The sequence below is a fragment of the Nilaparvata lugens genome, chromosome 4 (assembly GCF_014356525.2).
Source record: "Nilaparvata lugens isolate BPH chromosome 4, ASM1435652v1, whole genome shotgun sequence".
In the NCBI taxonomy this organism is placed as follows: domain Eukaryota; kingdom Metazoa; phylum Arthropoda; class Insecta; order Hemiptera; family Delphacidae; genus Nilaparvata; species Nilaparvata lugens.
The window spans coordinates 8862746-8875245 of NC_052507.1; positions in this window are offsets into that span (position 1 = coordinate 8862746).

The window sequence follows — 12500 nt, forward strand, 5'->3', positions numbered from 1 at the left end:
AGCGTGGATTGTATTACCAATGTTGCCACCTGTAGTACTGAACGTCCAACTTTGTAAAATGATGCCATCCTACCTATTACAAGAATAATTACTTGGCAGCACGGAGAGCTGCTACGCGCCCACCGGAAGGTGTTGTGCACTCAATATCTAGAGGAAATGTTATTAATTGATGTTGCTTTCCATGATGGAACACTATAAATGATAACTTTGTTATAGCTTAGACAATATGTTACTTGTAAATATTTGAAAAAACACTTAGTTTTGTTAGAGTATTGAGGAATGCACTTAATGAGGCTCATCAGGCTGATGAAGCTCCTCTTCAGGAGTGAAATGCATTCCTCAATACTCCAACAAAAGTAAGTGTTTTTTCAAATATTTACAAGTAACACAGTGTCTGAACCACAGAATACAGTTATCATTATAGGAGTTTTCTCTGGTCTGAACTATAACAAAGTTGAATGTTATTGGGCTTATTTCATTAGGTTTATTCCATTGCCCTGGTTGGAATTGTATTCAAATATATTTTCACAAACGTTATTAATACAGTACGAGAATAATCATACGGTACATTTTGGACTTTTAAAATTTGGGAGAGAAATAGTACAAGGAGTATCCTTAGTTTTCCCAATCAGTGCTACTTTGTAAGAATTATGAATAAATAAATTAAATTATAAATAAAATAAAAGTTGCAAACCTTGTTGAATGAAAATTAATATTGTGGAGAATTTCCATATTAAAAAACACAGTAGGCTATATTTTGTCACATCCACATTATTTATTGTACATTTATATAATACAATTTTATTTTATAATACAACATTCATATAATAAAGAACTGCAGCTGAAGATGTGCTGGTTTCAGCACGGAACTGCAGTTCTGAATTAATGTCTAATACATAATGTGGATATGACAAAATAGAACCATAGAGAAACAATAGCGTAAGTAGATATCACATGGTATAGGGAATTTATGTCGCAACTTTTACTGTTATCTTAAGCCGATTACTGTCGATTATTGTCAATTTTTACTGTTTTGTTGGGGTGAGAGTGTATGAACGGCACAATTTGAGAGACTACCAGCGTCACACAGCTGCATAGGGAAGAAGTACGTGAACTATCGGCTTGGGATAACAGTAAAAGTTGCGACATAAACGCCCTATACCATCGGATATCTACTTATGCTATCGTTTCTCTATGATAGAACTGTGTTTTTCAAAGTTGCAAACCTCTTTGAAAACTAAAACGACAAGAGCTGTCTTCTCTTTCAATATCAATTCCGTTCTGTGGAATCATTTGTTTGCGATTGACATAGAACATAACTGTGACTTCAACTAACTAAAGTGAGTTTTAGTTAGAAATCCAGTTAGCGACAGTTAACTATTTTGCTCGAGGAAGACGAGAGCAAAGGAAATGGATTTTCTCTCTCGCTTTCTAGCTGACTCGCAAATTGAGAATATTTCGCTTTGAACGTTTCATCACATCGTAATAATTCGAGGACACTGGAGTTCTGTAAACAGTCATCTGATTAATGTCTCTCAGTTACCGCGTCTCTCTCTCTCAAGGGAAATATAACTCAGGTTAGACGCAAAAGTTTCGAATATTATACCTGGAAAGTTTATAAAATATATTACTGGACATTCATCTCTACTCCCTTCAACCTCACACTCCCTCTCTCTCAGGTTTTCACCCTCTAATCAAAACTGGATTCTCTCTTCCACACTCTATCGCATCCTCTCTCACTCACTCATTCTACTCATTCTCCAGCTCTCTCTTTTCTATTTTACCTGCATCGTCTCTTTCACTATATCTCTCTTTTTTCACTCACATACTCTCTTTCTTTATCTCTCTCTCGCTCTCAGTTTGTTTTTCTTCCCCTTCATCACAAACTGATTCTCTCTCCCCCCACACTCTTACTCTACCTCTCATTCACTCATTCTATAACTCCCTCCCCTTTCTGTTTTAATTGCTTTCTCTCACTCACACACACACACACAAACTCTATCCCTCTCACTCCCACTCTCTATCTATTATTCTTTATCAATCTATATATCTATCTCACTCTCTCACTCGCTCACTTTCTCTCTCTCTCCCACTCTCTTACTCTACCTCTCTCGTTCACTCATTCTTTAACTCTCTCCCTTTCTCCTTTTCTTGCTCCCTCTTAATCACACACACAGACACTCTCTCTCACTCTCTCTCTCACTCTCTCTCTCTCTCTCTCTCTCCCACTCTCTATCTATTATTCTTTATCAATCTATCTCTCTCTCACTCGCTCACTTTCTCTCTCTCCTTTTCATACTTTGTAAAATTCGTTGAATAATTAGCATTACAGTTATTCAATGTGAATTAGTGCATAAGCCAGTAATTATTGTAACAAACATAATTAAAGAACTCTAATCCAATCTCTTTCTCTCTCGCTCTCTCTTTCACTCTCTCTCGCTCTCTCTCTGTATCAAACGATGGTCATGATATCTTCTCAAGACGTTTCCTAGAATTCAGCTTTCCAACACTATCACTCTCTCACTCTCTTTCACTAACACTCTCTCACTCTTTTTCACTATCACTCTCTCACTCTCTTTCACTATCACTCTCACTCTCTTTCACTATCACTCTCTCTCTCTTATCAACAACCGATGGTCATCACATCCCCTCCAGACGTTTCCTAGAATTCATTCAGCTTTGCAACACTAAATTCATTTTCTGTGAAGTCAAAGCTTTGATGAAGTTGAGTCCCTGTTATGAGTAAAAATTCATTTTCAAGTCAATAAATGAGTTTTCTCTGAATAACAATTTCTGAAATTTCTCACCTTCGATAGGATACTATCAAAGGGTATTTTACCTGGAAGTCTTGAGAAATTTGGCCCTCCTTAACTCTCCTAGAAGTGCGACTTGAACTCTACAAGTCGAGTTCTTAGAATCTGATAAATTGAGTGCTTAATGTCATGTGGCATTAAATGAAGTCTATCAAATTGTGGAAGTTATTTTTGAACGTGATTATTCTGAACGTATTATGGAATTACTTTTCCATTTAATATGATTGCCGGGAAGAAATTTCAATGAAATTGAGGTGGGCAAATATAAGCTGAACTTATTAGATTGAAGCTCAACTGGCAAGGGAACAGGTTCTTGGAATGAACAGTCTATTTTTATGAACTGATCCATCTAGCCAAAAAATAAAGCAATTTTATTGTAGAAGTTTTCTCTGTATCTAGCAGAATCCCTAGTAGATATCATAAGTTTATTATCAAAAAGTATTTTTGAGAATCGGTGTTATACTATGAGCACGGGAAAGGGGAAGCATATAATTGAAACACAAGAATATTGTACAGTATCACGAATTCATTTGAAATGAGGTTTCTGCATGGAACATATATGTGAAAGTAGAGAAGGCAGTTCCAGAAAGACAGATATCAGAGCTCAGGTGAATATTTTTGCAATAAAAGATAAAATGAATTGGAGTAGGAATGATGGCAGTCGTTATTGTACAAACCAGTGTTGGTAAACGAGATAGAGGACGTGCAAGTGAAAGATGGTCTATTTATTTATTTGTGGAAACAATCACAAATAATATAAATATGATTGGGAAGGAATAACAAGCTTGGCCCAAAACTATTTAATTCCCAAATTTTGATAACATGTTCAAAGAAATAGGTTATGTTTCTACTGTGAAAAATAGGCCATTGAGAATAGCATTGACAATTGTCATACATGAAATTGTCATAATAATCACAGATATATAATACATTATAGAGGCGAAGAGGTTCGGAACAGGCAATTATGCCCAACCGTAAAAGAAAGAAGATGGAGAAGATCGTCTTTTTTTTAATTACAGACATGTTTCGACACCTATAGGTGCGAACAGACTTATGCGCCAAAAGTACTATACAACTGAACATTCAATCATGGAGCAACCAACACTGCTTTGTTGCGTTGCCGAACGAAGTTGCTTTACGGACAAGAACTGCGTTGCGAAAAAGAGTTGCCCAGCGACAGAAGTTGCGTTGTGACAAAAGTTGCGTTGCGACAAAAGCTGCTTTGTGGACTAAAGATGCGTTGCGACAAAAGTTGCACTGCGACAAAAGTTGCGTTGTGAAAAAAGTTGCTTCACGTACAAAAGTTGCGTTGCCGACACATTAGAGCAAAATCCAGTGACATCGCACCATTACCGATCTGTACCTAGACTTCACACACCAATACATGTACACAAATATATTAAAACAGACACAAATACAATAACACAAAAATATTGTTACAGACACAAATACATTGAAATAGAAACAAATACATTCTTACAGACACAAATACATCTCACAGACACAAATACATTGTTTCACACCCAGAAACATATATACAAATACATTGACGACACAAGTGATGTTCGATATATTATTTGGAGCGGCCAGCAAAAAGCAGCGGAAATGCGGTCTAAAAGGGTAGCCAGGGTGAAATTCATGCGGATTGCAGACTGTATTGAGAACTCTTGTTTTGAATTGAGAAAGTTTTGAGGAGTAAGTTGTTGCCAGTTGAAAAAGTTGGAAGGCTGCAGGCACAATGGTCTATCGACTCATTCGCTGTCGCCAAAATTCACAACTTTGTCACACTCTTTCTCTCTTGTTTATCAATTTTCTCTCTCCTTGTCTGTATTCTCACTTTTTCCAACAGTCTCCAGGCCATGAATCTGTTTCTAGCCTCCATCAATATTCTGTAAATTCGTTTCATCTCACACAATCCTCAATAATAAGCTTTTATCAATATTTTCTGGCATAGGTCGTAATTAATGAGCTGGAATCCTACAAAGTATCATCAGAAAAAGTGGCCGAATTTAGTAGAAATATAATTCTGAGACCTATCGCAAGAAAAAAATACATGCTACTAATACCAGTATTTACTTTGTAACTTGTGAAATTCCTAATTAAATGACTACTGATTGAAATGTATGAATTACAGGAATACTTACATTTATTTATTTATTTATACTGTGCGTTTATTTAGTTATACTATTGCTTTCGGAAAGTCCCTGTGCACCAAGTGACATGACGGGAATAGTTTCACGGTTAGGTTGGTAGCGCTGTGCTGTTGCCGAACACAATGTAATCATGTATTAAAGTATGGTTTGAAAAAGTTATTGCGGTATTGAATAATTTTTTTTTTTGAAATGCTTAGTCATTTCTTTATACATATTTTCATTTTTCCCTAATCACAATTCCACTGCACAGCGACTTTCCGAACGCCTGTAGAATAGAATTATAGTACCTTTATCGAATTAATAGAATAATCAATTGAAAATACAAATTATAACAACTTTTTTCAGTGAAACTGAGTTCTCCTGAAAACCTACACATGGTGTGGATCACAAAATCTATATATATATAAAAGCGAAATGGCACTCACTCACTGATTGACTAACTGACTCACTCACTCACTCGCAGAATTAAAAATCTAACGGACCAAAAACGTACAAATTTGGTAGGTATGTTCAGTTGGCCCTTTAGAGGCGCACTAAGAAATCTTTTGGCAATATTTTAACTCTAAGGGTTGTTTTTAAGGGTTTAAAGTTCGTCTTTTAGCATGTATATTCTTCTTATTCCAATCTCTTAATAATAATAGATTAAAATGTCCATACCATATGATAATATAGGAATATAAAGAAAATAAAAATCTCAGTACCCTTTTTTTAAAATATTTTATCACTACATGTTTCGGACATTTATGCCATTTTCAAGTGAGCTCACTTGAAAATGGCATAAATGTCAGAAACATGTAGTGATAAAATATTTCAAAAAAAGGGTACTGAGATTTTTATTTTCTTCATATTTATAATTACAAGTAGCCCTATACAGAAAAGAGATAATATAGAACTATAATCTAGGGAGAGTACCTCTTCGAAACAGTTGTTAACTGGTAACTAAATTGATAATTTTGTCAGGTTGGCATTAAGTTGAGTTGACTTTGTTAGGTTGGCACCAAGTTGAAGATGGAAATGCATTTATCGCGGAAAAATTGATTAGGCACTGCTACTTCAATCAGAGCTATTCCTGGGAATATTATATTACTAGCCGTCAGGCTCGCTTCGCTCGTCATATCCGTTTAGCCAGACGTTTAGTCTGGACCCATTCCTGGACGATCCAGTCGGGGGTCCAGGGGGCGGAGCCCCCTGGCTAGACGGATATGGCGAGCGAAGCGAGCCTGAAGGCTAGTAGATTAAAAAATAAAATTATAGTACCCATTTTTTGAAGTTGATAGAATAAAAGATTAAAAATACAAATTATAACAACTACTCTCAGTGAAACTAGGCTTTCCTAATAACCTACAGATGGTGTGGATCACTGAAACTATAGAAAACTATTATTCACTAAAATTCACTATTCATTAAACACTAATAACTATTATTCACTAAAACTATTATTGTTTTAAATTGAAAAAAGGATACTATAATTTTATTTTATAGACTACTAATTAGTTAATTTGAGAAGAGTTCACCCGACTGAGTCATCTTTCTATAGCTATGTCCATGTTATAGAGGCAGTGGAGAAGGATAGGAGAACAACGTGGCCGATCATCTGTCTTGTCAATGCCTTCTATAGACGTTAGCTGATACAGGTTCATTGATGTAATATCAACTGTCCATTCTCGTTTGAAATAATCAATTATATTTTATTGAGCAAAAAATTCTATTTCTCAATAACTTCATAATTAAGATGAAATATTTTGTTAATTAATTATTAAATAACTACCAATGCTCTTATATGGCTCTCTATCTTGGATACCTAAGAAGGAGGAATGGAGTATGTTACAGGCTGCCGAAAAGAGGTCTTTAAGAGCAGTAAAAGGGTGCACAAGGGAAGATAGGCTTCATAATGTCGATAAAAGAAGCGAGCTCAACATAATTTCCATATGGCAGAAGATTGAAGACAATCGGCAGAACTTGAAAGATCATGTTGAAACGATGGAAAGCGACAGGATTCCCAGGTCATGTTGTATGAAACGGTTGAGAGGAGAAGTGTGGGCAGACCCCGTAAAAGATGGATGTGATGGTGAGTTTGAAATCGGAACAGGCAAATTGCCTAATCCTTGTAGGAAGACGACGACGAATTATCAATTCTACGTGGTTAAAAGACGATCTGGCAAGAGAGCAAAGTGAGAGATAGCGCTATCCGCTTTGTTGAACGATAGACAAGGATAGCAATGGTATTGCTAATCAAACACTGCCATTATAACGTGGATCTCACTATAGTCCCATCCAGAATACCCAGGATGAATCATAAAATTCGGAGAATAAAACTAAATAAGGGATGAATCATTCCTATGAGTCGAAACATTATCAATCATAAATCAATTTCCACAATAATCAATGTATGCTGATAACCTCGCAAATATATAAACCATCAACTGTAATTTTCTCATTCAGTGATGTATACTGAATCCCAGACAACCATAACCCCACAAATATACTCAACCAACTACTGGATTCTCGATAATATCTCCAATCGAGCTGATCTCGAAACTTTATGACCGACCAATCGACGAGAAGAAGCACTCCTTTTGCCGGGCCATAAATAATTTCCACCACCAGTTCAAGTTTCTATCGGGATGGCAATTTCTATCTTCTATAGATCTTTCTATAGAAACCTATTTATAGATAACGGCTTCTAGGGTTGCAGTGTACGAAAGAACACCCTGTAACTCACGATATCAATTAGTTTTGGCTTCCGGGCTGGTCCCCCTTCCCCTTTCGATTTTCAGTCCCCCCCCCCGAGCCCCCCCGGGCATCTACCCTGGAACATTACTTTGAACAGGCCCCCAAAACTTAGAGCGGCCCAAGTTTGGTTCTTGGTTACCTGTTTAGGGGAAGTTATAGGGGTGCTGCTACTACTTGGGATGAAAGCGAGAGTTTAAGCGCTCAGAAGAAGAAGAAACTCTCTCTGACTTTGTGAGAGAGAAACATAGACTGTGAGAGAGAGATATGTGGTTGGAGAGAGAGTGAGTAAGGAGGTGAGAGGGTAGAATGCGATAAGAGAGAGTGTAGAAAGTTCAGCATTCAGAAGAGAAAAATCTATCTGACTTTGAGAGAGAAAGAGACAGAGGGAGGAAGAGAGTAACTGTAGAAGAAATAGAAATAGAAATAGAAGAAATAGAAGAAATAGATGGATGGAGAATGAGGGAGAATTATATTAGATTAGATCAGATAAGATTTCTTTATTTATGTATGTTACAATAATTACTGGATTATACACTAATTTACATAAAATTACGATAATGCTAGTTATTCAAAGAATTTTACAAAGTATAAATAATTAATCAATGACAATAAAGATTGAATGCAATCAGAATAACGATAATATAATAATGTAATGTAACTTCATAAATCGGCGGTGTTTCAACAAATAATTGTCGATTCTTTGAGAAGGATATAAAAAAATATCTTTCCAATCAACACACGACCGGGACAGAGACAGAGACAGAGAGAGAGAGAGAGAGTGACTGTGTGACTGTGGAAGAAATGGATAAATGAAGAATGAGGGAGAAGAGAGAATGTAGATAACCATTAAGAAGAAGAAACTCTCCCTGACTTTGAGATAGAAAGAAAGGGTGAGCAAGAGACTGTAAAAGGACTAGATGGATAGAGAGAGAATGAGTGAGAGGAAGAGAGAGTGAGTGAGTGTGAATAAGAGAGAGAATTGAAGTGATTTTGAAGAGTTGAGCATGGAGAAGAAGAAACTCTCTCTCTCACTTCGAGAAAGGAAGAGAGACTGTGAGAAGGATAGATAGTGGGAGAGGGAGAGAGTGTGAGTTGGAGAGAGTTGGAAAGAAGTGGACAGAGTGAGAGAGAATGGAGAAAGTTAGAATGAGATGAAACGCATTACAATATTGGATGTAATTGGATCACAAGGTAACTGCTACATCTGCTACAAGAAATTATCCATGTGAATGAGCTGATTGCTGAATCTGTTTCAATTAGTGATCAATTGGAGTTGAATTGTACTCATAAACACCTGCAGTAGCTGAACTTCGAATTGTTCAGATTGTTTTGCTCTACATTGGATTGCTTTACAACTAGTTTATTATATACTTGCTATTTGATACTAGATTATTATCATACTTGCCAGATTATTCTATGGTATCACATAGGGCTGTTCACACAGTCAAAGCTTATAAAAGCTGATGGCTGATTGAATTAATTGATGATTGTCATTTTTGATAATTTTTTGACTTAAAATGAACCACATTTAAGACTAACGTACAAGACTTATTATGAATCTATTCCAGTTTCAAATGGAATTTAGTTTAAACTGAAACTATGAAAACGGCTCTTAGAAGTATAGTGGGAAATCAGACTGTCCATAAACAACAATCCAAACCTTGGTTGTACGATGACCAATTTCAAGAATGGTGTGGATCCGAATGGATCTCATTATTAGTTTTGGATTTATTTGAATTCAGTTCAACTGAATAGGAAACTGATTTCAGTGCCATACCGACATAGCAGTCTGAATTTCTATTATTTAATAAAATTTCAAATATTAGTAAAATAGCATCACTCACCACTGAAAGATCTCTCGGTTATAATCAATATTATGTGTTTGGTTGAGCAGCTCGTGATGGGAAATGAAATTGGAGATCTTCAATCGAATTGAATGAAAAACACTGAGGAATTGTCAAAAAACCACTGATTTATTGATAATTAGAAAGACCGGTTTCGGTTATTACACCATTGTCAATCTCTGATAAACTGGTTTATGGAATAAACTGGATTATCAGAGATTGACAATGGTGTAATAACCGAAACCGGTCTTTCTAATTATCAATAAATCAGTGGTTTTTTGACAATTTCTCAGTGTTCTTCATTCAATATGAATAATTACCACAATATCAACTTCTCAACTACACAAAAAGTTCAATTGAATTCATTCACTTCAAGTCCAATCAAAGTGATATTTCTATCTTGAATCTTCAATAATCAACAATGTTCTGTCAATCATAGTTTAAAAAAAATTAAAATATGAAATTTTCAGCTTCAATATTATCAGCAAAATTCTATATTCTTGTTCGCTTTCCAATATGTTTGGGAATAAGTTTTCTTAATTGAAATCCAAAATTTTTGAAATAAAAACTCAGTAAGGTAAATTGGAAAGTATCAGTGAGTTTCTTTTCAAATTTTGTATTTTTCTATCAGTTCTATCTTTCCATCCACTGAATTGAATTATTCTATTTCTCATCCTGAAATCTGAAATATCTATTTTTTTCAAACACTTGGACTTAGTTTTTTAACCTTGCGGGGACCTTCCTTATTTCTATTGTATTATTTAATTTTAAACTGTGCACTATTATTCCAATGTTATTCTAATTTCTAAGTTTCCATCTTCTGTTATTATTATTAAGGATAAAACGTGAAGAACCTGATATTATGTATGACCTATATTCTTTGGTATAAATAGGAGATTACATTGGGTAGGTTATACGACAAGGCAGAAAATCTAGAAGGATCTCTCAGCCGATAAAAACCATATGAATAAAAAAGTTTAAAAATTTTTCAAGTTTCCATCCTTGGAAATTTGAGGTATGATAACTGATACCATGAGGATAACATACAAATAAAAATAGAAATACAAGTACCCTTTTTAAAATTATTTAATCAAATATTTTTCAATCACTTGATAATGGCATCAAAACCGAAACATGTTGGGATTAAACAATTTTGAAAAGGATAACTTGGATTTCTATTTTTATTTTATTCAACAGTAGCCCCTGAGGAAAAAAGACAACATGATCATACCTATGACTATTCCCTATCATGAATCTCCCTATCATGATATCACCACCTATCATGATCATCCCTAATCTGACACTGTGTCATAAAATATGCCAAGCTACCGGTTAATGGCCACTGCAGGTTATGGGGTGAGGTCATAAGGTTATGACCCGATTAGTTCCGGCCAAGCACCCGATAACCAATTTATTGCTGTTTCAGCGATTTGTTAATAATTACACACTTTTGCCACCAGAGGGAGTTTGCACCGGATTAATCAGGGAATTGATTCAGAGTAGGGTCTGTTTCCATTGCCACAAATCCCTGCGACATGTTGCAGAATTGTCTATCTGTTTTCAGATTCTACAGCCTGTTCAGCTATTTATTTGAACATATTTCTACAATCAAATGTAAAATTATGGATTTGTTGATAAATGTGAATTAGATGATCCATCTAAAAAAAAGGATATCCTGGCTAATTTAAGAGAATGGTATGGCTGCAACTCGAGGGAACTATTCAAGGCCGAATTTAATAAAGTGAAAATTGCCGTGATGATTTCCAACCTCCGATAGGAGAAGGAACCAGAAGAAGAAGATGATACTATGCAATTACAATTACTATCAGGATATTTACACACACATCGAGTTTTGCACGTACGATTTTTTGCCGTCCTTATATATTCTATCAGATTAAACGGAACTTGACAAACATCATCTGTTTGACACAATCTGTTCAAACTAATGGAAATTTTAAATACGGCAAAGAATTGTGCGTCCATAAATCGATGTGTGTGTAAGTAGCCTAACAGGCTTCATTCAACTACCTCTAATATTATAATATTACCAATCACTAGGCTTCCGGTATCTTATTCATTTATAATACAAGCATTATTATATTATTATGAAGCCTACAAAGGTTTTGCAATTCTATCATATCACAGATTAGCAATAGTTTTTCGAGTTTCAGCTTGATAATATTTACTCCTTGTTCACTGTCTTGTTCAACATAATATATATTCTCACTTGAAAATGACTTTGAAGTTGAGAAATGTTGTAGAAAATAGAAATAAATGTTTGAATAGTTATTTGTGCAACTAGTGCGCAAAGTGACAGTTTGCTGCACCGAAAGAAACGTTTAGGCACGAGCCGTAGGCGAGGGCGGAATGGTTACTTGAGTGCAGCAAACGAACTTTGCGCACGTATTTCACGTTCAATTTTTCCTACAGTTACCATTGAATATGAAAAGTGGTTGATTATGGTTAAAATTATGGCTGAAATCAATCAAATGTTTGTCTGTATAATTTTGTTATTAATAACAACTTCAATTTATTTTAAACTTGATAATCCAATTGAAAATCAATAATTTATTCAAATTAAAAATTAAATTGATCCAATTAATTTGAAAATTTGAAAAATTTTGAGTGAATCTTAATTTCTAAATAATTTTTCAACCTATCAATTTATGAATGAAGAAAAATATTATTTGAAATAACGAATAATAATATTTAAAATGTATAATTCAATGAGTTCTCATTCTTATATATATGAAAATCAGAGAATTAGATACAACAAATTCGCATACAAAATACACGCCAACAATGTCAACAGCTGATTGGGATGGCTGCAAGATAATACGCAAAGTATTAAGAGTACGCAAAGTAATACTTTGCGCACTAGAGCGGAAAAGTGATTGTTTGCATTCTGTAATCAGTGCAGGAATGGTCACTTTCCAAGGTAACTGTAGGAAAAGGGT